The sequence below is a fragment of the Mauremys reevesii genome, linkage group 13, assembly GCF_016161935.1.
Source record: "Mauremys reevesii isolate NIE-2019 linkage group 13, ASM1616193v1, whole genome shotgun sequence".
Classification (NCBI taxonomy): Eukaryota; Metazoa; Chordata; order Testudines; family Geoemydidae; genus Mauremys; species Mauremys reevesii.
In genome coordinates this window covers 9,487,901-9,514,181 of record NC_052635.1, presented here as the reverse complement: position 1 = coordinate 9,514,181, position 26,281 = coordinate 9,487,901, and positions in this window count along the sequence as shown.

Genomic DNA, 26,281 nt, shown 5'->3' with positions numbered 1-26,281 from the left:
GCCCAGGGCCCTGTGGACTGCAGCTGTCTAGAGTGCCTCCTGGTACAGTTGCGCAACAGCTACATAATATACAACCTAAACGTCCCCCACTGCAACTTGAGACCATTACTCCTTGTTCTGTCATCTGCTACCACTGAGAACAGTCTACCTCCATCCTCTTTGCAGTCCCCCCTTCAGATAGTTGAAAGTAGCTATCAAATCTCCCTCTCACTCTTCTCCTCTGCAGACTAAACAACCAGAGTTCCCTCAGAAATTTCATCTGCAAATTTGACACCATCAGCTCAGGATTAAACAAAGACTGTGAATGGCTTGCCAACTACAGAACCAGTTTCTCCTCCCTTGGTTTTCACACCTCAACTGCTAGAACAGGGCCTCATCCTCCCTGATTGAACTAACCTCGTTATCTCTAGCTTGCTTCTTGCTTGCATATATATACCTGCCCCTGGAAATTTCCACTACTTGCATCCGATGAAGTGGGTATTCACCCACGAAAGCTCATGCTGCAAAACGTCTGTTAGTCTATAAGGTGCCACAGGATTCTTTGCTGCTTCTACAGATCCAGACTAACACTGCCACCCCTCTGATACTAGTTCCCTCAGACTTTCCTCATAAGTCATGTGCTCCAGCCCCCTAATCATTTTGGTTGCCCTCCGCTGGACTTTTTCCAATTTTTCCCCATCCTTCTTTTAGTGTGGGGCCCAAAACTGGACACAGTACAGATGACACCTCACCAATGTCGAACAGAGGGGAATGATCACATCCCTCAATCTGCTGGCAATGCCCCTACTTATACAGCCCAAAATGCTGTTGGCCTTCTTGGCAACAAGGACACACTCTAGCTTCTTGTCCACTATAACCTCTAGGTCCTTTTCTGAAGAATTGTTGCCTAGCCATTCGAACCCTAGTCTGTGGTGGTGCATGGGATTCTTCCATCCTAAGTGCAAGACTCTGCACTTGTCCTTTTTGAACCTCATCAGGTTTCTTTTAACCCAATCCTCTAATTAGTCTAGGTCCCTCTGTATCCTATCCCTACCCTCCAACATATCTACCACTCCTCCCAGTTTAGTGTCATCTGCAAACTTGCTGAGAGTGCAGTCCATGCCATCCTCCAGATCATTAATGAAGATATTGAACAAAACCAGCCCCAGGACAGAGCCTTGGGGCACTCCACTTGATACCGGCTGCCAACTAGACATCAAGCCATTGATCACTACCCATTGAGCCTGACGATCTAGCCAGCTTTCTATCCACCTTATAGTCCATTCATCCAGCCCATACTTCTTTAACTTGCCGGTAAGAATACTGTGGGAAATCGTATCAAAAGCTTTGCTTATGTCAAGGAATAACACATACATTTCTTTCCCCACATTCACAGAGCCAGTTATCTCCTCATAGAAGGCAATTAGGTTAGTCAGGCAGACTTGCCCTTGGTGAATCCATGCTCACTGTTCCTGATCACTTTCCTCTCCTCTAAGTGCTTCAGAATTGATTCCTTGAGGACCTGCTCCATGATTTTTCCAGGGACTGAGGTAAGGCTGACTGGCCTGTAGTTCTCTGGATCCTCCTTCTTCCTTTTTTTAAAGATGGGCACTACCTTAGCCTTTTCCCAGTCATCCAGGACCTTCCCCGATCGCCATGAGTTTTCAAAGATGATGTTCAATGGCTCTGCAATCACATCCACCAACTCCTTTAGCACCCTTGGATGCAGGGCATCTGGCCTCATGGATTTGTGCTCATCCTGCTTTTCTAAATAGTCCCAAACCCTTCTTCCTCCACAGAGGGCTGGTCACCTCCTCCCCATGCTGTGCTGCCCAGTGCAGCAGTCGGGGAGCTGACCTTGTTTGTGAAGACAGAGGCAAAAATAAGCAAAGCCCTTATCTCACTGACATGAGAGCAAACCTACATTTTGGAAACCTCATTGTTCTTAAGTGTTTGGTCCAGGTGTGTGTGTTTGGATCAGTTTAAAAAGGTCGTGGGGGGGTTAAACTCATATCTGGACATAGCTGCATTTTAGAAAACTCTTGATATCTGGAGGGGCTCACCAAAAGTGTTTTTGACCTTTCTCTAGTCTTTCGGGCTGAAATTGCAAAGCCACTTGGAGGATTTTGTATACTCAGTTCTGAATGAAATTAATGGGAACTGGCATCCCAATTGTCAAGGCAGCTTTGAAAATCTCAGCAGTAGTGATCTAAATAGAACTGATGATCTGGGCAGTGACCCGGCATCCTTACTCCAATGCAACCCCTGTCAATGGTGATCTCTCTCTATTCTACTCGGCAGGGTGGTATCAAAAGCCATGGACACACCAACGTCCCAGAAACCTAATTGTTGACAAAGGGCAGAGAGAACATCTGAGCAACTCCTCCAACAACCAAAACATAGTGGTGCTGTAGTACCCAGTGAGCCAAATCCAGTCCTGGTATAAAACGGCTCATCACCATCTGGAGTTAATGTTGCCAGAGAAGTTTACCTGAGATATGAATTTGTGCTGCTCCACACAAGACCAACAACTGCAAGTCTGGTGTCACCTCTAAAACACCCAGGTGGTGGAATGCCATAGAATCCAGGGACAGCACAATCTGCATTATTTATGTATAGAGATGGATAAGGAAGCACATACTCCAAAGTATAGGCCTCTGTATAACATCTTGTGTTGTCTGATCTATTGATTAGGTATTGATCAGCCAAATTATTTAGTGTTCCCATTTAAAAACTGAATTAGTTAGTTTCTTGTCCCAAGGTCAGGTCGAGTATTATCAGTATTACTGTTTAGTTGGGAGTCCTGTTGTGCACGTCAGTGACAATAACACCAATGCACTGGGAAGAGATTTGGGGATTGCAGCATTTTCATTATCTCTATGATTTGTTTTGAAAGTAAAATAATCCAAACATGTAAGGAAAAATAATACAACCCTGCAATAATGTCTGGCATCATTACCTAGGGTATATTCACTGTACACTTTGAGAGCTCTGGAAGGGTTGAGACAGATCCTAGTTTGACTCTAGAATGCCGATTGAGAATTCCAATGAGCCTACCCATGCCAGAAATGTATAGGCCTTCCTGCTCATCATGGATATGCATAAATAACTATTCAGGCCTGTATATATGACTGAGATAGAAGTTTGGGTCTTGCTTGCCCATTTGATATTTTTATATCTTTACTAACATGTGCAAACAAAGAACAAAGACACAGCATGTTATATCTGCCTACAAGCAGATGGGGTGAAAAGAGATAAGAGATACAGCTAATGTGTTGCTGGGCATAGTAGGAGTTTAATATACAAGTGTACACTTGAAGGACAATCCTCCTTCAACTCCTATCCCAAGATAAGGTCAAGCAACCAGTCGAGAGTGGTCAGGGGAGTTGGGCGAAAGGTATAAGAAACACTAAAAGCAAAGAAATGCCTGTCCCTGACCAAAGCAAAACCTCACTCCTTACCCCTCCCATGAGATACATGAGATACAAAAAGAGGTGGTACTGAACCCCTCAGACTCACAACCCTCCAAAATGGAACATGACCATAAATAGTAAGGGGTGTGACTAGGGGTGTGCACTGCAAGTGTAATTATGCATGCTAAGTAAGGTGAAGGGGACACAGGGAAGGCTCTGCGGCATGTAGAGCTATTGATATGTTTGCTTGATTAACTCCAATAAACATCACATTGTATTCACTTCAGACTTCCCATCTTCTGCTTTCTGTCTGTGTAGCAAAGAACCAGAGCAAGATGAAGGGAAAAACCCCTAATAGCTTAGCCTGTATTTGCCAGAAGCTGGGAGTGGGTGACAGGAGATGAATCACTTGGTGATTATCTGTTCTGTTCATGCCCTCTGGGGCACCTGGCATTGGCAGGATAGACAGGATAATGGAAGACAGGATAATGGGCTAGATGGACCTTTGGTCTGATCCAATATGGCTGTTCTTAAGTTCTTATGTACTAATACAGTTCCTGCTAATAAGAGCACTGTGCAGTATTTCTACATTTTTTTAACAATGGAACAGTATGGTGTAGTGATTACAGTGGTTGGCTTGGAGTCAGGGCTCCTTGGCTCTATTCCCAACTCTGGTGTTAGAATGTAATCTAATGATTATGAGAGGGGCTGGGCAGTATCAGGACTCCTGGGTTTGAATCCTGCCTCTGGGAGAGCAGTGGGGCCATGGGGTGCTATACGTTATAGAAGTGAGAAAGCAGCCTTTTTCTGTTTTGGGGAGATAGTATTGGGTCATGGCTAGAATAGTTGACTGGGATCCAGGATTCCTCCTGGTTTCTGTTCCTGATTCTACAGCTCAGTCATTGTACAATCGTGAGTGAGCTCTTTCACCTCCGTGGTAGATGCTACTCCCATTTGCATTAGTGTAAACACAAAGTAATTCCACTGCTTTCAGTGACATTACCCCAGATTAAATTTGTGTATCTAACAGAAGATTCTAGCCCTCTTGTCTTCATTTCCCCGCCTCTATGAAATGAAGATAAGATTCACCTAACTTTACACTTGTTTGAATGGAAAGGTTTACAGACTCCTACAAAGCAAATGGTGCTTACTCTGTTTTCCTTCAGCTTCATTCGGTCAATGGGCCTGACTCTCCTCTCACTGCCCAGTGTAAATTTGGACTAACTCCACTGGACTCAATGGTTCTTGCATTCCCCTTTCCATATTACACCAATCTGCACAAGCCAGTGATCTGACTCAAATGAACTAATATGGCTTTCACAAAAGGAGATTTATTTTACTGATGTAATCCTCACTATTGTCCTTCTTCTTCCCTCTAGAGGTAGCACAAAATGTTCTGAGGAAGAAAATGTCCAACCAAACCACCTTGACCCAGTTCCTTCTCCTGGGATTCTCTGACATTCTGGAACTGCAGATTTTACATTTTGTGGTGTTCCTGGTGATTTACCTGGCAGCTCTGATGGGGAATCTTCTCATCATCACAGCCATAGCCCTCAACCACCATCTTCACACCCCCATGTACTTCTTCTTGGTGAACCTGTTCATCCTAGACCTCAGTTCCATCTCTGTCAGCATCCCCAAATCCATGGCCAACTCCCTCATGAACACCAGGTTGATTTCTTATCCCGGATGTGTTACCCAAGTCTTTCTCTTCATAGTATTCATTGCAGCTGATCTTGCCTTACTCACCGTCATGGCGTACAACTGATATGTTGCCATATGCCAACCACTGCACTATGAGAGTGTGATGAACAGAAGAGTGTGTGTCCAAATGGCAGCCAGTACCTGGATAAGTGAAATTTTTTGCACTGCACACCGGGAACAGATTTGCAGTAACTTTCTGTGGAGGTATCATGGTGGATCAGTTCTTCTGTGAAATCCCCTAGCTCCTGAAGCTCACCTGCTCTGAATTGTAGCTCAGTAAAATTGGGGCTCTCATCTTCAGTGCATGCATAGTCTTAAGCTTTATATATATATATAATGGTGTCGTACGTTCAGATCTTCAACACAGTGCTGAGAATCCCCTCTGAGCAGGGCTGGCATAAAGCCTTCTCAAATTGCCTCCTTCACCTCACTGTGGTCTCCTTGTTTGTTTGCACTGGCATCTTTGCCTACCTGAAACCCACCTCCTGCTCAGCATCAGGTCTGCACCTTGTGGTGGCTGTTCTCTATTCCATGGTGTCTCCAATGATGAATCTGGTTATCTACAGCATGAGGAACAAGGAGATCAAATCTTAATTGAGGAGACTGACTAAGGGGCAGTTATTCACCAAGAATTAATTTTCTGTCTTTCTCCAATAAATACTCTTTAAGTTTGTGTCTCCCAGTCCATGTCATTTATTTCCATGACAACACAATTTATGCAGAAGTGGACCAGATTCTGCTCTCAATTGCCCCCAGTGCAAATCCAGATTAATTTCACTGATGTCAATGAAATTGGGGTGCTTTACATCAGCAAGAGATCTGACCCAATCCTGGAGTTAAGCTGGTGTGCACTCCATGGGAGGGAAGAATCAGCCTTTCATTCTGTGCCCAAGCAATGCCTATTAAACTGTGTTGCCACTTACACCTGTTCCATGGACACCAGAAATCAAGGATGGGAGCTTATTTCCCTTGTATGTATAAATTAGGACCCAGAGATGTTAAGGTCAGCAGGGACCATTGTGATAATCTAATCTGACCTCCTGCACCTTGCAGGTCGCAGAATCTCACCCACCCATTCCTGTAATAGACACTTAACCTTTGGCTGAATTACTGATGTTCTCAAATCATGGTGTAAACACTTCTAATTACAGAGAATTAACCATTTACACTAGTTTAAACCTGCATGTGACCCATGCACTATGCTGCAGAGGAAGGTGAAAATCCTCCAGGGTCTCTGCCAATCTGACTCCAAATATGGCGACCAGTTAGACCTTGAACATGTGGGCAAGACCCACCAGGTAGAAACCTGGGAAAGAATTATCTGTAGTAACTCACTGTATTCCCCATCTAGTGTCCCATCTCCAGGAGTTGGGGATTTTTGCTACTTGGAGTTGCCGATGGGCCACATACCATTGTAGGCAGTCTCATCATGTCATCCCCTCCATAAGCTTATCAAGCTCAGTCTTGGAACCAGTTAGGATTTTGTCCCCACTGCTCACCTTGGAAGGCTGTCCCACGTGGCATCAAAGGATTCAGACTGACATAAAACTGGCATATGTGAGAAAATAATCAGACCTTAACATTTAGGGCTAGATCCTTAGCAAACCAGTGTAGTTCTATTTATTTTGGTAGTACTTAGCGAATTTACACCCTATGGGGATCTGGCTTCCTGATTTCAAAGGAGCTAAATCCATTTACACCAGACAGGGACTGGGCTCATTGATGCCAATGCTGTCATGCCAGTTTACACAAGCTGTGGATCTGACCTGTACGTTTGAATACCAAGGAGTTGAATTTATTCAGCTTAACAAAGAAAACGTAAAGGGCTAACTTAAGCACAGTCTACAAGTACCTACACAGGAACAAATACTTCATAATGGGCTCTCCGGCCTAGCAACCAAAGGTATAACATGATCCAAAGACTGAAAGTTGAAGTTAGACAAATTTAGACTACAAATAAGGTGTAAATTCTTAACCACTGGAACCATTTACCAAGTTTTGTGGTGAAGAAGTCAGACTGGATGATCACAATGGTCCCTTCTGGCCTCAGAATCTATGAATACTGTTGGTTGACAACCATATTGCTGTGAGTTACGGCTTGCCTCTCACTTTGCACATAAGCCTTTAGAGCTGCATGCTGATTATATCAGTGTAAATCTAGATTTGACACTGTTGTGGTTTTGCATGTGTACATGACCTGAACACGATTGTGTGTTTGCATGCAGACACACTACTGTGTGTTTGTGTTTATGTGGGCTGTGCAGTAGTTTGGGGGGAGGGGGCGGTTGTATGCTGTAGTGTGGCACTAGATGTCAATGTCCCTTGATAGAAGCTACATAGGGCTTGAACACAGGGGCTGTCAATTTTCAAGCAGGATCCCATACTGCCTATGCTACAAGCACTGAGTGAACTAGTACAGAGGCAATAGCAGACTCATAAGCTGCTGTACAAGCTCTGACCACTAGAGGGAGACAAGGAGCCACACTGTGTTAGCCTGGGTTACGCGCACACTTCTGGAGTGTGAGAATCTGAGTGACTGTGTGCAGGGCAGCTGAGAGCGGGTTCAGACCCTGGTGAAAAAAAACTTTGGGCCCCTTAGCAAGGGCGGACCGGCTAAACAGGGCTGACGAAGCTGGGGAAGTCAGGCCCCGGGCCCTCTTCTGAACCACCAGGCCCCGGTAATTTGTGGTGGCTTCTCCCCCTTCTCATTGGCCCTGACCGTGTGTACCTGAGAATAAACTGCAATAACAATGACATGGGATTAGTGGGAATGTCTGTGCAGCCCTGGCCTCCAGGGCGTGCAAGGTGATTTCAGTTCAGATAAAGCAGCCGCACAGAGTCACTCATAGATATCCACTGGTCTTCGTGTGTTACAAATCCCTTCTGCGCCCAATCCCCAGAGCCCATGAGTCTGTTAAACCCCTACCAGGGAGCTTGTCTCTTTAGATCAAGCTGCAGGGACTCCTGCCTTTATGTCTGGAGGTCCCTGTGTAACTACAGGGTACCAGCCAAGATGGTGACCACCATATAAGTGCAACAGGGGACCTATTTCTATATTTATTATAGAATCGTAGAATCGTAGGACTAGTCCAGTCCCCTGCACTCATGGCAGGACTAAGTATTATCTAGACCATCCCTGACAGGTGTTTGTCTAACCTGCTCTTAAAAATCTCCAGTGATGGTGATTCCACAACCTCTCTAGGCAATTTCTTCCAGTACTTAACCACCATGACAGTTAAGAGGTTTTCCCTACTGTCCAAGCTACACCGCCCTTTCTGCAATTTAAGCCCATTGCTTCTTGTCCTATCATCAAAGGTTAAGGAGAACAAATTTTCTCCCTCCTCCTTGTAACAACCGTTTATGTACTTGGACACTGCTATCGTGTCCCTGTGACACTCTGTGCTCCAAAACTGTACCCTGGCACCCCCGTATTTTTCATGGTGATATGACTATTATTTTTGTACAAAGTATGCATTGTGAGATGTCATTTCAAAAATCTTAATATCAAAAAAACATTAATATCCTGTTGCATTGTATGTGCTATCACTGTATGGGAAGTTATGAAGTTTGCTATGTGTGTGTTACTGAAATATATTCTAAGATTGCAAACACCCACAACCAGCCTGTTGCAGGTTTTGTACATCGTCAACCCCTTTGAAACGAGGAGGGCGAGGGTAACCCCGCCTCCCTGTGTCTACATTGGTTCTACTACCTCTCCAGTAGTCAGGACTGTGTGGCCCAATGGCTAGAGTCCCTCTAAACCTTCTTCCTCTGGTGGGGTAGCACGACCTAGCAGCCAAAGTCCCTATAGTGAGCAACTAAAGCAGCTTTGCCCAATGGCCGGAGTCTCTCTGAATTCTCTTTCGCTAGGGGGATAGCATGGCCCAGCGGCAGGAGTTCATCTATCTCCTTTGAGGTAAGTGAGGTGAACTATGTTGTAGGAAAGGGGGAGGAGAATTGTAATGATGCCCTGTAGGGGATCCTGGGCCCACTCGCCCTCACCAGGCTCTGACCCAGGGCCCTGTCAGTGATGGCATGATCCACCATGGGTCAGCGGGGAATCCTACTGAATCATGCTGCCCTCAGAGGGGTGGGAGGTATCACTCCCTTACCTTCCCTGGGTCACTTCCTACCAGTTCACCAACCATAGCAGTCCCTATGGCATCAGGGTCTCCAGGTTCCTCAGCACCCAGCACTTCCTGGGGTTCCAATAGCTGCAAGCCTCTGGTCCGGGTTCCTGGCTCCTCAGCTCTCCCCGGTAAGAGTTGTAACTGCTCCTGGGCTGGAGCTACTGTTGGAAAATCATAGTGCTAATGAAGCCTTTTTGTATTAGGCCTGAGTGAACCAAAGTTATGTTATGCTTTCCAAACTGTGTTGGAAAGCTTACAGAACTCATTAGACTGAAGGCCGTGTATCTACCTAAGTCAGCTATTTCGCTTATCAGTTTTGTTTGGCTCCCCAAGTATATGTTGGCTCCCCAAGTGTATGCAGCTGTGTTCACATGTATGCATCCAAAGTATCTAGTACAAAGGGTCAACGGATGTATCTTGTGTCCCCTTCTGAATGACAAATGTATCCTCAACAGCTGTATGTATCTTGTAGCCCCCACAAAATGATATATGTATCCTGCATATCCAATTATCCACTAATAGATACACGTACAGGGTCTATAGGTCAACCAAATGACGTAGACAAACGTAGGCTAAGTTGTTTTTTTCGGGGTATAAAGGTAGGCCCATCTGGCCATGTAATGTGTGTCTCTTTCTCTGGCACTAGCCGAGAGGAACACCCGCTCAGCTGACCGATCAATAAAGGGTGTGGTACTTGTCTTCCTGTCTCCGTGCCTCCTTGGTGTAATTAGGTAAGCTCCAGGGGGAAACGAGCCCTTTTGGCTAACAAATGGCGACTCCACGCCAGGACTTCTCTCCCTGTTGGGGGCGCTGACCGGCGGCCGAGGACGGCTCAGGAGAGTGGCGACCTTGAGCTATTGGTTTGCTCAAGCTCCGGGTCGCCGCAATCGGCCGGGACGGCTACGCCCCCTCCATAGAGAACTCCAAACGACACGGAGGCAAGACAGTACCAGAAGAGGGGAGTCCACCTGCCAGACGTGGCCACTCCGGGCGTGGTAAGTGCGTTACCTCCTGGGTTTGAGGATTAACGCCCCCGAAGAGTGAGGGTTGGGACCTTGGGCCCCTAATGGTAAAGGAACCCACAAATAGGAAGGTGAGTGTGGGTAAAACCTTTCTGGTTAAGGTACCTAGGTTCAGACACGGCTAATGAATAATTCCATTAACTCCACGAGTCCGTGGGCCGTGCTGAACAATTACTGGGACTTAGAGCAGCCCCAGGGCTGGCTTTTCTTTTTGGTAGGGGTACTTTTGTTTCTTGTTCTATTGGTATGCTGGAAGCCAAAACTGTAACCGGGTCTAGGAGCGTGTGAACCCATCTTCTCTCCCCCCCCCTTCTTTTCCATGTGGGTAAGGGACAGTCTAAACATTCCACCTCACCCCCTAAGGGTACCCCAGCATATTATATGTACGTACATTATGGTTCTAAAACCTGCAGGTATTTAGAGAATTGGAATCTTTATACGCGTGAAGATCCATCTAAACAATGCCCATTAAAAGGTACCTTTAATCTAGATAAGATCATATATCTCAGAGGAGCTTTTAATCACCAAAGAAAAGCCTCTGACACAGTGTGAGCAATTTGTCTAGAAACGGGTTAATTTAAAACTCAGCTTTGCCCAGAGATAAAAAGAGAAAGTTGTTTTATGCTCAAGGTCAAGCAAACCAAAGGCAGTACAAGTTACAGAACTGAGATTACATTTGCAAAGCTTAACTGTTTGGTGAGATCCAACAGTCTGACTTTGTGACGGATGCCGGTGCTGGTGTGGCTTGGTGACACTGGAGAAGCCACAGGTAGCTGACCTGGACTGGAATCTCTGAAAGAGATACCGCAGGAGATTCCAGGGTGTAAAAGAACAGCCCTCCCAAGAGCGGAAGCATGTTGGAAATTCTGAACAAGCTGTATACAGGATAATCTCCCGTCCACCTATTCCCCTTTTCTGACTGTTATATACAGACGTGGCCAGTCTGGATATGTGTAAGTATGGGGCATTCATATTTTTTATGAGTGATGTGGAAGCGTTCCCAACACTCTCCATTGTTGTTTTATTATTTGTAATGAAGCTTTAAAATTTGGTTATATGGTGTATTTTCTCTATCCACCCCCCCCACCGTCCTGCAGTGTCAGTTTGATCACCTGACATGAGGGATAATTGGTAACAGAAATTTGTCACAGTTTGGTGAGCAATAGAGAATGGGGGAACCCTGTAGAATTTACACCATCTATTTGTTTTACCCTTGTTGTTTTATGTTTGTTTTATTTGGTTCTGTTGGTGTTATATGTTGAGGATTGCATAATTAAAGGTGTGCCCATTCTCAGCTGCAGTAAGTCTGAGAACTGGAGAAGGGTTTAGCATTCCTCTCTCCACCCTGGTTGACCAGGAAGGGTGGCAGGTGAAAGGATCTACCCCCAGTCGTAGCAGGACTGGGCAATAGAGTAGTTGGAGAAAAGGAAAAAATGTGTATTTGGTAATTAGAATTGACCAATTAAGAGCATAGATCATGAACCAGGCAGCAACTCAAACCTGCGCCCAGGGCAAGTTGCAGGCCTTGAGACAGGACTTCCAGTTAGAAAAGGAAGCCCTGGCTAAGCAAGTACCAGTCCTTTAGGGACTTGTTAAAATTTAACCATTTGTGCTCAGCATATGCCGTAACAGCAGTGTGTTTGCTACAAGAGGCAATTAAATAGTTAAACGCCAGTGGGCCATGCGTTTTGCCCAGGTGGCAAGCCTCACGAGGGAGGACTCGGGTCGTCTTGTGAATAAAATGTTTTAGGGGAAAAAAAAACAGAAGGGTGGGGGCAGAAGCCCATGAAAAAAATGGTTCAGCGCAAAAAAAAAAAAAAAAAAAAAAAAAGGATCGGGCCCAGGCGGGCAGGCAACAGACAGAGAGCTTGGAGAACAGGTTGGAAACTTTTGAGGGTCTAGTGGAAGGAAGAAGTGAGTGAGTGTAAGCATGGGGATTTCAAATACTCAAGAGGATATTTGGAATGGCGATTTGAATTGGTAAGTGGCTGTTGAAAGACAAAGCAAGTGATTTAAGGGAAGAGCAAGTGATTTGAAGGAGAGTGAAAAGTTAACTCTGTAGTTGCTGGAGGGAATAGTAGTTGAACTTTGTAAAAATGCTAAAGAGAAAAGTTCTTGGTGTTTTTTTTTAAATGTTTGTAAATAAATTCAGGCAAAGAAATTATTAGATTGCAATCATTTGGCTATGAACAATTTTGTTGAATTAGCTAAAGAATGTATACAGTGCTATGTAAATGAAAATTTATTAGGCTCTAAGGCACTATAAGTGGTGATGTTTTCTTTCAGTGTTTAAAAGCAGGAGTTAAAAGTAAAAAGCAAACCAGAAAGCATCTGTATTAATGCAAATTATTTAACTGATAAGGTAGAGGCCACTGAAATCTGGGCTGTCTATGAAACACATACAAGAAAATATGGGGTAATTCCCCTGTGTTGTCTGAAATCAATAAAGGTGTTTGTGTATTTTAAGTAATAATTGACTGCCCAGAAGGGGCAGACCTCTGTTTTTGTCTTTCAGATAAGCAAAGAAAATTAATGCCAGCTGAACAGCATTATTAATATTTTCATGGGATGGTCTGGTTTAAAATCAAGTGAAAGGGTTGGATTGAAATGCAGATATTTGTTTTGTTCAACTTAAAATACAAAGTGTTTGGATACATCAGGAAAAATGTGATATACTAAAGTCTAGTACATTTCCTTAAGAGAAAGAAAAACTTTATTGGCCAAATCTGTTAATTGAAAGTTTTTAAATTGATTGTTTAATTGAAGTTATTAACATTTGCATATTAACAGTCTTTGGAAGCAAGGACCTGAAGAGTTAACCCACTCCCCATATTGTACATGGGATCCTTCTGGCTACCTCAGATTTCTAGCCAGAGGGCTGGGGATGGTGGGAAGCTATTGAACTAGAGCTTGTATTAAATGAACTCATCAAAGTGGGTGTGCTTATCCTGGCTTGTTGTTCCAAAGCTCTCTAATAAGGTTATTTTAGTAGAAGGGTATATGTGGCATACATTAAATAATAAGACTAATGTACTGTATAACATCAATGTGTATGTGTTCATTGTTAACAAAAGGTGTATAAGTAAAAAGTAAAAGTTTCCTTTGTAGGTTAACAAAAAAAAAAAAAAAAAGGGGGAAAAGGAAAAAGAACGAGTTAAATGAGAAAAACTTTAACTAGCAAGCTCAGTCCAAAAAAAAAAAAAAAAAAATACACTGACTTCGTTCAAGGACACTTGGCTAACAACCAGAAAAGGGGAGGGGCTTGAATATGCCCAACCAGCTGTAAAATCTGCAAAGACACTAATGCAATGTGTTAGGTTTCCTTTTTACACAGGTAAAGACGCACTACCCGAAGACCCTAGCAGCCCTGCCACTCCATGGAACCTGGAGACCGGATCAATGTACAGGTCCACCAACAAAAGACTGCTTTGGCTCCACGCTGGAAAGGTCCTTATTGGGTCCTGCTAACTACCGACACCGCTGTGAAGTGCCAAAGACTGACTGCTTGGACCCATGATTCTCACTGCAAAAAGACCCCTCTACATTAGGAGAATTCTCCCACTGATAATTAGCCTATTCTTTCTTCTAGTTCAACTGTGTTTCTGGATAGCAGGAAAAAAGGACAAGGTGACGTGCTAGCTAACCTCTCCCTTATCCACTGACAGACCAACTGTGCCTTTGAACTTTTCTAGAAGAATCAAAAACCATTACAGGCTGGTGTATTCCTAATCCCTCCCCTGTAGAATGCTGAACTACAACTGTTTGGGGAAAGAAGAAAAAAACACTCACTCCACTGACATTGCCAAAGTCCAGGAATTCCTGACTAAAAAGGACATTGAGAACTGACCCTGGTAAAGAATCAAAGAATTCTACACTGGCAGGAACAAACTTGTGGGACCCCTGTTTGGAAATGTGGTATTAATTGAATTTTGGGGTTTATTCTACAGGCTGTGCCCTGTGTTTTGGATAAATCCTTTAGTATGTCTTGCCCTCCCTAATTGGATTTTAAATGATATTGTCTTTATCCAGTTTTCAGATCACTTTTACATACCCAGATTGCTCACAAGGGGCTGCCATTAGATTAGCACAACAAAAAGCCTGGGTTATTTCCTCTGGAAAAAGAAGAAATTGGGCAGATCCCTGTGGGCTGGGGCTAACAGTGTAACAGCCATTTAGAATATTCTTAAAGGCCAAGAACATAATAAGAAATTGGGCCGACTAGAAAAGGCCACTAGCCTTATTTTTGAAGACAGAGATGGTATTAAATATCACTAAGACTGGGAAGGCATTGCAGTGGGATCTAGTATGTTTAGAAATCCAGGATTTCCTGAATGACCAGCTGATGGCCATTTGGAGTAATCTTGAGCACCAGACTTGGCCCACTGCCCTTACAGACACATCTGAAGTACCATCTGATCTGTGGTCATGGAAACATATTTGGACACTTTCTGGATGAAAGTGTGTACATTTACAGTGCTCCTTCCAAGCATATGGACCGGTTAGGGTGGATGTGGGCTCCCACATACCGAATCCTGCTGGGTCCATGGGGAGGATGCATATGGGACTAAATTATTCACCGAGGCATCTGGAAAATTAAACCATTGAGTATGCCTACCTGAGTTATAGTCAGTGCCCCGATCCCTTAGTTGTTAAATGAACAAGGTTCCACTCTTTTGTCCATGCATTCATTCCTGGGTTGGGGGTGACTAAGCTTAAAAGAGCAGTTGTAAATATTTCTGCAGAGCTTCATTGCTTTTTGGCCTCAAAGTGTGAGAAAACTCAGCCAAAAGGTTTGGTGAGTATTCTCAAAGGGGGGAGTTGTTGGAAAATCATAGTGCTAATGAAGCCTTTTTGTATTAGGCCTGAGTGAACCAAAGTTATGTTATGCTTTCCAAACTGTGTTGGAAAGCTTACAGAACTCATTAGACTGAAGGCCGTGTATCTACCTAAGTCAGCTATTTCGCTTATCAGTTTTGTTTGGCTCCCCAAGTATATGTTGGCTCCCCAAGTGTATGCAGCTGCGTTCACATGTATGCATCCAAAGTATCTAGTACAAAGGGTCAACGGATGTATCTTGTGTCCCCTTCTGAATGACAAATGTATCCTCAACAGCTGTATGTATCTTGTAGCCCCCACAAAATGATATATGTATCCTGCATATCCAATTATCCACTAATAGATACACGTACAGGGTCTATAGGTCAACCAAATGACGTAGACAAACGTAGGCTAAGTTGTTTTTTTCGGGGTATAAAGGTAGGCCCATCTGGCCATGTAAGGTGTGTCTCTTTCTCTGGCACTAGCCGAGAGGAACACCCGCTCAGCTGACCGATCAATAAAGGGTGTTGTACTCGTCTTCCTGTCTCCGTGCCTCCTTGGTGTAATTAGGTAAGCTCCAGGGGGAAATGAGCCCTTTTGGCTAACACTACCACTGAGCGTCCTCCCTTCTTGGCCGCCAGCCCTGACTGAGCAGCTCTGCAGGCTTTTATACCTGACTCCCAGTGAGAGCATGCCCAGCAGAGCCTCAGGGGCGTGGCTGATTCTGCTAGCAGGGAAGGGTTAATCCACACTACCAAGGACTCTCACAGGATCTGTATGCAATGAAGGCTTCTCAGAGGGAGCACATAGAGAATGGAGACTGCTTTACTCACATCATAGCAAAGGATCTTTCCAGAAAGCTGGAGGAAGCTATAAAGGGGGGAAGTGACATCATCACTTGGTCTCACTCCCCCCACAACTCAATGCCTGGAAAGACATCTTGTGGACAAAGCATTTGAATGCGGGAGGTGGTCCCAGACTGAAAAGAGAAATCCCAGTCTGTGTCTGAAGAAACTATACCATCATGGTGAGACAGTGTTTGAGTCAAATTCTTTCTCATTTGTAGAACTCAGATTGTAATTTTGCTTTTATTTATTGGGTAACCAACTTTGATCTGTACGCTTATTACTTATAATCTCTTAAAATCTATCTTTCTGTAGTTAATAAATCTGTTTAATGTTTTACCTAAATCTGTGTTTTGCTTGAAGTGCTTGGAGAATCTGCTCAGTGTACAGAAGCTGGTGCATGTCGACTTTCCTTTGTAGAAGTGGCGGATTGGGTAATAAACTTTCACCGGTGAGGCTTCTGACCAGGTGTGATGGGGTGTACCTACCCTGAACCCGCCCCTAAAGGGTTAACTGTGCTTTTTCAGGCTGAGGAAGTCCCGGCTCTCTGACTCTGCTGGGCATGTTCAGCCTGGAGGCAGAGTATAAAAGGAAGCAGCCCAACTCAGTGTGGGCAGGCTGCTGAAGCGGGAGGATGCAGACTGCAGGCTCTCTCCAGGGAGCTGCTACAGGCTCCAGATACAGATACACAGCACACAAAGCTCCAGATGGACCCCAGACTGCCTGAGGAGCCCAGAGAAGAGTCCGTGCCGGCAGGAGCTATGCCACTTGAGGACCCCAGAGATCCAGGGGAGTCATAGAGCATCGCTGAGGGAGAAAGGGCAGGAAGCAGCCCAAGGGATGTAGACTTTTCTCTGGTGAGTGAACTGGGGAACCAGTCAGCATGTTTCAGGAGGATGTGCGCTGACTCAGTGGTGAGCACCCCCACCACCCCCAAGGCCCTGGGGTGGGACTTGGAGAAGAAGGGAGGTCCTGAATCCCCCTATCCTGGGCACCACATACCTCTGAGCTCTCCCTGTTTGCCTGGGAGGGGAGGAGAATTAGAGCGGGGGCAGTGTGCTCGGGGAGGACGCGGAGCAGAGGTGAGCTGGGGTGGGGAGGTGTTGCACGGCTCCCGGGGGCGGGGAGCTGCCGTGGTGAGGGGGTACCTCAGGGCAGGGGGGAGGAGCTGCCATGGGGGGGCACCTCAGGGCACAGGGGTGGGTGGGGAGCTGCCGCAGGGCTGGGGAGGGCATAAGGTGGAAGTTTCGCCGAGGGCGCGAAACTTCCTTGCACCGGCCCTACCTATCCCACTCTTAGGGTTGAATCACATGATTCCCTTCTCAAATTGGGTCCCAGGCTATAGCAATTTGTGCACCCATTGTGATTTCTCCCACCATGCTCAGTACCTGCAGTTCTTCCCACAGGAGCTGTGACCAGTAGTAAGTTGAGTGACTAGTCCATCTTCACCATACAAAGAACAATTTATTTACCACTGTAGGAACAAAGCATAAGATAAGAAAAAATATGAGCAGTTCCAGATTGATCACTGCAGTATCTTGATAAGAAAAAAATTGGGTTTATTACCCAGACTCAGTTTGTCTTTAGGAAACATTGTAATAGTTTTCTCTTCCAAAATGCCTTATCACCATTGCAAGATAATACACATAATTATATAAAGATATAGGTGCCCTCACACATCATAAATAATACAATAAAATCCCATCAGCATAATCATTTAAACAGTAACTCAGCTATTCACACACCTACAGAAACTATTTTTAATTCTTCGTCACTGGGGAAAGGAAAACTCTAAGGGTATGGCTACACTGGCGATTTGCAGCGCTGGAAAGCCTCCACCAGCACTGCAATTAGTAAGTGGCCACACCTGCAGGGCACTTCCAGCGCTGCAACTCCCTGGCTGCAGCGCTGGCCGTACACCTCACTCAGCATGGGGAATAAGGATTCCAGCGCTGGTGCTGCCGCGCTGGTCATCAAGTGTGGCCACACACCAGCGCTGTGATTGGCCTCCAGGGTATAAGGATGTATCCCAGAATGCCTGTTCAGCCACTCTGCTCATCAGGTCAGACTCTACTGCCCTGGCCTCAGGTGACCCGCCCTTTAAATGCCCCGGGAATTTTAAAAATCCCCTTCCTGTTTGCTCAGCCAGGTGTGGAGTGCAATCAGTGAATCTTTACAGGTGACCATGCCTCCATGTGGCAAACGAGCCCCAGCATGGAGCAATGGCGAGCTGATGGACCTCATCAGTGTTTGGGGGGAGGAATCTGTGCAGGCACAGCTGCGCTCTAGCCGTAAGAATTATGATACCTTTGCCCAGGTATCAAGAGCCATGCAGGATAGGGGCCATGAGCGTGACGCGCTGCAGTGCAGGGTAAAAGTAAAGGAGCTGCGGAGTGCCTATTGCAAAGCACGCGAGGGAAACCGCAGATCCGGCGCTGCCCCCACGACCTGCCGGTTTTACAAGGAGCTGGATGCGATTTATGGGGGTGACCCCTCTGTAAATCCAAGGACCACGATGGACAGTTCAGAGCCGGTAGAGGAGGGGGAGGGAGAGCGGGAGGCAGACAGTGAGGCTACTGTGGTGGGGGAAGACATCCCGGAGTCCCAGGAGGCATGCAGTCAGGAGCTTTTCTCAAGCCAGGAGGAAGCTAGCCAGTCTCAGCCCCTGGGACTTGGTGAAGAAGAATCACAGCAGCAGGTCCCAGGTAAGCAGCTTTTATTGCAATGCAAAGGTTTTGGGAGAGGAGGGGGGGTGGTATGGCTGCATGCTTGTATGCCTAGACATGGAATATCCCATTGATGTGGTCTATCACGTCGCAGTAATCTGCCTCTGTAATCTCTTCAAAAGTTTCTGCAAGAGCATAGGCAATTCGCGTGACCAAGTTTAAAGGGAGAGCCAGTGTGGTCCCTGTCCCAGTCAGGCTAACGCGTCCGCGCCACTGTTCCAGGAGGGGTGGGGGGACCATTGCTGCACACAGGCAAGCTGCATAGGGGCCAGGGCAGAATCCGCATTGTTGTAGGAGACCCTCCCTTGCTTCCCAGGTAACCCGCAGCAGGGAGATATCTTCAAGTATTAACTCCTGTGGGAAATGGAGGGAGTGTTTCAGTGCAGGTCTCCCAACTACTTTTTGCTTCCTGCCTTTACCAAAGCCCCAAAAAAGCAGTTCACCCATGAAGCAAAAAGCACCCTGCCCAGGCAAACCGCGGCAGGAACCCCAGGTTTAATTCCTGAGGGACATGGCAGTGCAGGTCTCCCAACTGCTGCTTGCTTCCTACCTTTACCAAAGCCCAAAAAAAGCAGTTCACCCATGAAGCAAAAAGCACCCTGCCAAGGCAAACCGCGGCAGGAACCCCAGGTTTAATTCCTGAGGGACACGGAGGGAGTGTTTCCCAGCATGTCTCCCAGGTTTTATTGACTTCTACTTCTACTATGCCATACCCTCACTTACCATTTCTGGGAGGCTGTGAATTCTCTAGCTGTGTTTGAAATGTCTGAGGAATGCTACAGTGTGAGACTTGAAACTAACTTCAGATTATACACAATGCAGGCTCTCTTAAAATGTATCATTTGCTGAATTTTTACAGTGTCCTTGACTAGTCCTGGACCGGTCTTATCAGTGACTGAAAGAAAGCTTCAGAACCTGAGAAGGAAGCCTAACAAAAGCAAGGAAGATTTGGTGAAGGCAGTTATGAACCAGTGTGCAACAGAGAATAAAACTACGCAGGGTTGGAGAGAAAAGATGCAGCACTGGAAGGAAACAGAAAGCAGGAGAAAGGCATTGACGCTGAAGAAAACCACGAGGCAGCTTATAAACCTCATGGCGCACCAAACAGACTGTATGCAGTCACTGGTAGCAATGCAGGCAGAGCACTACCGTGCCAAACCCCCACCCTCCCAAACCTCTTTCCCCTATGCACCAATGTCAGCTCCAAGTCCCGTTCCCCAGCATCCAGGTTCTTACCTACACCATCACCAGCTGCCCCCGACACCTGTACGGTCACCTATGAGCCCAGAGAACTAAAACCCTTACCCTCTGCACTCAACCCCCATCACCATGCAACAGTACAATCCTGAGGTGCACAGCACTCCTGGCAGTACATATGCAAACCTATGAATGTACAGTTCAACAACCAACCCCCCTGCCCGTTTACTTGCTTTTTTTTAAATAAATGATTTCTTTGATTATGAAACAGTTTTTATTATTGCATAAAGTGAAAGATAACAAACACCAAGGAAAACACAGGTAACAAACAGCAAGGAAAACACAGGCAATTAAAAGCACTGTAACCAGTGCACGTCACTCCTGGGCAAGGCAAAAAACATTACTGTTGGCTTTCAGCCTCAAATTCCTCCCTCAAGGCATCCCTAATCCTTGTTGCCCTGTGGTGGGCGTCTCTAGTAGCCCTGCTGTCTGGCTGTGCAAATTCAGCCTCCAGGACTTGTACCTCGTTGGTCCATGCCTGGCTGAATGTTTCACCCTTCCCTTCACAAATATTATGGAGGGTACAGCACGCGGATATAACCGCAGGGATGCTGCTTTCCCCCAAGTCTAGCTTCCCATAAAGGGCTCTCCAGCACCCCTTTAAATGGCCGAAAGCACACTCCACAGTCATTCGGCACTGGCTCAGCCTGTAGTTGAAACGGTCCTGGCTCCTGTCCAGCTTCCCTGTATAGGGTTTCATGAACCAAGGCATTAATGGGTAAGCGGGGTCCCCAAGGATCACAATGGGCATTTCAACATCCCCTACTGTGATCTTTCGGTCTGGGAAAAATGTCCCTTCCTGCATCTTCCTGAACAGGCCACTGTTCCAAAAGATGCGTGCATCATGCACCTTTACAGGCCAGCCTGTGTAAATGTCAATGAAACGCCCACGGTGATCCACAAGCGCCTGGAGAACCATAGAGAAATACCCCTTGCGATTAATGTACTCGTAGGCTAGGTGGGGTGGTGCCAGAATAGGAATATGCGTCCCATCTATTGCCCCTCCACAGTTAGGGAAACCCATTTCTGCAAAGCCATCCACAATGTCCTGCACGTTCCCCACAGCCACGGTTCTCCTTAGCAGGATGCGATTAATGGCCCTGCAAACTTGCATCAAAAAGATTCCCACGGTCGACTTTCCCACTCCAAACTGGTTCCCGACCAATCGGTAGCTGTCTGGAGTTGCCAGCTTCCAGACTGCAATAGCCACATGCTTCTCCACCATCAGGGCAGCTCTCAATCTCGTGTTCTTGCGCCGCAGGGTGGGGGCGAGCTCAGCACACAGTCCCATGAAAGTGGGATTCATCTCCCCATACTGAGATCAGATTCAGTATCTCCCGTACGGTCCATGCTGGAGCTCTTTTTGGATTCTGGGACTGCATGGTCACCCGTGTTGATCGGCGCTCCACGCTGGGCAAACAGGAAATGAAATTCAAAAGTTCACGGGGCATTACCTGTCTGTCTGGCCAGTGCATCTGAGTTCAGATTGCTGTCCAGAGTGGTCATAATGGTGCACTGTGGGATAGTGCCCGGAGGACAATACCGTTGAATTGCAGCCACACTAACCCTAATACGAAATGGCAATACCGATTTCAGCGCTACTCCCCTCGTCAGGTGTTGCGTCTCGGTGCCTCTCAAGCGGGCATGAACAAAGCTCTTCAGTCAGTATGATTGGCAGCTAAGTCATTTATTTCTCTCCAGCATATTTCATTTATACAATTAATGCAGGCAATCAAGCAATTGCTAATTGGTTAATAAGGTACAGACAAGCACAGCTATAACTTCATTGGCTATTTAACATCCTGGCCAACCCTTTAATTTATTATCCTGTTATTGCCTCCCAGCAGATAAGAACGAGCCTCATCCTTGAGACTTGCATGTCAGTTTCCCACACTCTTATGCAAAACAATCCGACACTTCCCCCCTTTTCTCATAATAAAAAAAAAGGAAGGCACAGCAAAACATTTTCAACTTATAGCATCACATTACTACAATCTATTACACAACAAAACTAAAAGCAAATCTAAACACCAGCTGCCTAACTAAACCGTAACAATATCTTCCGCAATGCCCTATTTTTACCTATACATCCCTCCTCCAGGTAACGCAAGTGGCCCAAGGGGCCAGGAGGGTTCTGCCAATATGCAAACACCCACAAAGCAGGTTTCCAATAAGGGCTTTCACTGCAGCAACATGGGGCAGCAGGCAGAAGGCCATTGTATTTATGGCACTCTGCGCCAAAATCAGCCAAGGCCGGACCCACTTCGCCGGAATCCACCTGGCTTACTGTCTTCCCATTTCCCATGCACCGTATCTGATCCAGTTAGGCCACCTGGCCTTTGCCTCGCTCTGGCAGTTCCCTACTTTCTCATAACAACATTATCTCATCCCTCTGTTCTCGTAACCACGCAGCTGTGATTTTCCACCAAGGCAGCATAGGGAAATTCTCCCCTCTATTCCAAAAACACATAAAAAATTAACAATAACCAATTAAGCAAAACAAAACTAAAAGCCAAATAATGCTTCCTCAATCTATAAGGCTTATCCATAACCATGCAATTCATAACATACAACACCAACATCATCAAACAAAACAAACATAAATACACAAAAATCAAACACATAAATGGTGTAAATTCTGCAGGGTTCCCCCAATCTCTATTGCACACCAAATCGTGACAAATTTCTATTACCAATCCATCCCTCATGTGTCAGGTGATCAAACTAACACTGGGGGGGGGGGTCCTAGCAGGAAAAACACAACATAAACCACATAAACATTTTAACAACATCACAATTCTTTCTGGCCAGAAACACATATCACAAACAAACATAAAACATAAAACATAAATTTAAACTCTATAAATAATTACATGGTACATTAAATGCTATACAGCTAACACCAATTTTCTTTAATATCTAAAAAACAAAAACAAAACTACCCCTACTGGGCAATTAATCATTACTTAAAATATACCAAAACCCTATATAGCTAGCAGGCAAAACAAAAAAAATTACTTCATCAGGTAAATCATTTACATTAATACAATTGCTTCCTAGCTTACTTCTAAAATTCAAAGCTAATCACAGCTTAAAATTTCTTACTATTAGCTTCTAATTATAAACACTAAAAAAAATCACCACTTATATGCCCGTAGCCTAATACAATTACAATTACATAGCACAATATACAATCTTCAATTAATGCAACAAAATTATTTATGGCCAAACAATTACAAACTAATTTCTTTGCCTACATGTATTTACAAAAATTTCAAAACACCAAAAACTTTTCTCTCTCAGCATTTTTACAAAATTCAGCTATTATTCCCTTTAGCAACCACAGAGTTAACTTTTACTCTGCCTAACATTACTTGCTTGTAGTTAATTACCTTCTCTATCAACTACACCCTCAAGGTTATCAACCAGTTTTCCAAGCTTGTTGTCTGTTGCCCGCCGCCTGGGCCCGATCCTGTTTTCCTTTCCAAATACGCTGTCTATTATAATATAGGCCACATCTAATATCAAGCAGTCTACAACGGCCAATAATCAGCACATAACACAAAATTAACAAAAAGTCTAAATAGACTAACAAAGGCACTTTACATAAAAATTCTTAGGGTCACATAAATTTAAAGCCATTCTCCCAAATTACCTAAATTTATGCCTAAATAACACACAACTCCCCCCTTGAGAATACTCAACAAACCCTTTGGCTGAGTTTTCTCAAACTTGAAAAACAAAAAACAATTAAACTCTAAAAAGCTGGGGCAATTAATTCCACCATCATCCTCCCCATGAACCCGGCAGGGTTCGGTATGTAAAAGCCCTCACCCCCCAACTCAACTGGTTTACATGCTGGGGAGGGGCACTGCAAATACTCACACTTCCAACCAAACAGTGTCCAAATATATCTCTACAACCCCAAATCAAATGGTACTCCTAATATATCTGTAAGGGCAGTGGGCTATCCTGGTGCTCAAAATCACTCCGAATGGCCATCAGCTGGCCATTCAAAACTTCAAACATACTAGCTCCCACGGCAATGCTTTCTCAGCCTCAATAAAAAAAAAAGGACATATCATTTACAATCCAATTAGGAAGGGCTACCATAATGGGGGGGGGCAATACATGCTAAAAAAAAAATATATATCCAAAACACAGGGCGCAGCCTGTAAAATAAATCCCAAAATCCAATTAACATCACATTTCTCAGCAGAAGTCCCAAATTTCTTCCTGCCAGTGTATAATTCTTTGCTTCTTCACCAGGGTCAGTTCTCAATGTCTTTTTAGTCAAAAATTTCTGGACTTTGGCAATATCAACAACGTGAATGTTTTTTCTTCTTTTCCACCACCGTCGTGGATCAGCTTCTACGGGGGAAATAATCAGGACGTGGGGGCTGCAGCGGACAAGGGAGAAATTAGCCAGCACGTTACCTTGTCCTTTTTTCCTGCTATTTAAAAGCACAATGGAACTAAAAAATAATTAGGCCAATCATCAGTAGGAAAATTCTCCTGATGTGAAGGGGTCTTTTGCAATAAAATCATGGATCCAGGCAATCAATCTCCTGGTTGCAAAAATGGCAGGGCTGCTAGGATCTTTGGGCAGCTCTTCCATACCTGTGAAAGGAGACAGCTAACACATTCCGTTAGTGCCTGGCAGGATTTTGCAGCTCTCATTAACTTTTTTGGGCCCAGTCAAGCTCTCTTTAGTCTGGGCTGTTCGCCAAGTCTTAGTGTCCTTGACTGGGGCGAGAAAAGAATGAGCTTTTCTTCAATTAAATCATCCTGTTCCTTTTCTTTCCTGCTTGGCTTCTTTTAATCTGTAAATCCTGTGTCAGAACACCCAGCTGTTGCTGCTCATACCGGAGAAGCATAACGGTATTCCCGGCACTGTCCCCGCCTCAGACCAGCCAGCGTGGGACGCCTTCTCCGGGCTCCTGCCAAAACAACTTACTTGCTTGTAGGTCCAAACGACCTCCGGGGCCACGGCACGAGCCTCTGCCTGCGCCGTGCACTCCAACGTCTTCCCGTCCAGGGCTTGCTTCCAGCGGAGCACCTCCTCGTCCTGTGCCCGAAGGCCGGTCGGGAGAAGCCTTCCCAACTCCCCCTCTCTTCTTAATAAGTTAATCAGTGCAGCAGGGGAAATTCTTTCCCCCTGTCGGTTCATAATGTGCAATAAAGGCTTCTGTATTTTCTTCCTTATTTTACTCCATACTTGACTCAGGGAGAAAGCTTCCTTATCGCCCTGAGTCACCGACTCCCAAAGCTCGGAGCGTAGCCGCTCCCAAACAGTTTTATCAAAGACTGTATTTGGTTTAACGAAAAGTCCCCTTCTGTGTCCCCACCGCAGCGGGCGGGATAACATATCAGAGGGGAGCCTTTCTCCCTGCCGCTTCATAATGTGCAATAAAGGCTTCTGTGTTATCTTTTCTTCCGCTGATGCAGCGGTTCCCATATTAGCCGCTCACCTCTGAGCTCAGATGCGCCTCTCCTTTGGACGCCCGGGGGCCGGCCCTTCTCCAGCACTCCCCGCCGCGGCTCTTCCGCCTGGAACAGGCCACCGAGACTAGGCCACCGACACTTTCAGCATTCGATACGAATCACGTCGGATAGGCACTCCCCGCCTCTGGGCTCAGGCTCCTGGCCGTTCGCCTCTGGGCTCAGGCTCCCGACACTATCATGATTCAATACGAATCACGTCGGGGTCACCATTTGTTGCGTCTCGGTGCCTCTCAAGCGGGCATGAACAAAGCTCTTCAGTCAGTATGATTGGCAGCTAAGTCATTTATTTCTCTCCAGCATATTTCATTTATACAATTAATGCAGGCAATCAAGCAATTGCTAATTGGTTAATAAGGTACAGACAAGCACAGCTATAACTTCATTGGCTATTTAACATCCTGGCCAACCCTTTAATTTATTATCCTGTTATTGCCTCCCAGCAGATAAGAACGAGCCTCATCCTTGAGACTTGCATGTCAGTTTCCCACACTCTTATGCAAAAGAATCCGACAGTCAGGGAGGATTACAGATACCGGTATTAAGAGTCCTTTATATCTGTATAAAGGGCTTCGTTGTGTGGACAGGTGCAGGGTTAATGCAGTTTAACGCTGCTAAATTCAATATACACTCTTAGTGTAGACCAGGCCTCATTTTACTTCAGAGGAGTTACTCCAGCTTTTATGAATTCATAAACAGATTGCACCCTATGTTCTCAAGGAGACAATTTTGTCATCAGTTGATTATATATAAGAATCAGAGGGGTAGCCATGTTAGTCTGGATCTGTAAAAGCAGCAAAGAGTCCTGTGGCACCTTACAGACTAAGGCTTGGGCTACACTACGTGTTTAAATCGAATTTAGCCATGTTAAACCGATTTAACCCT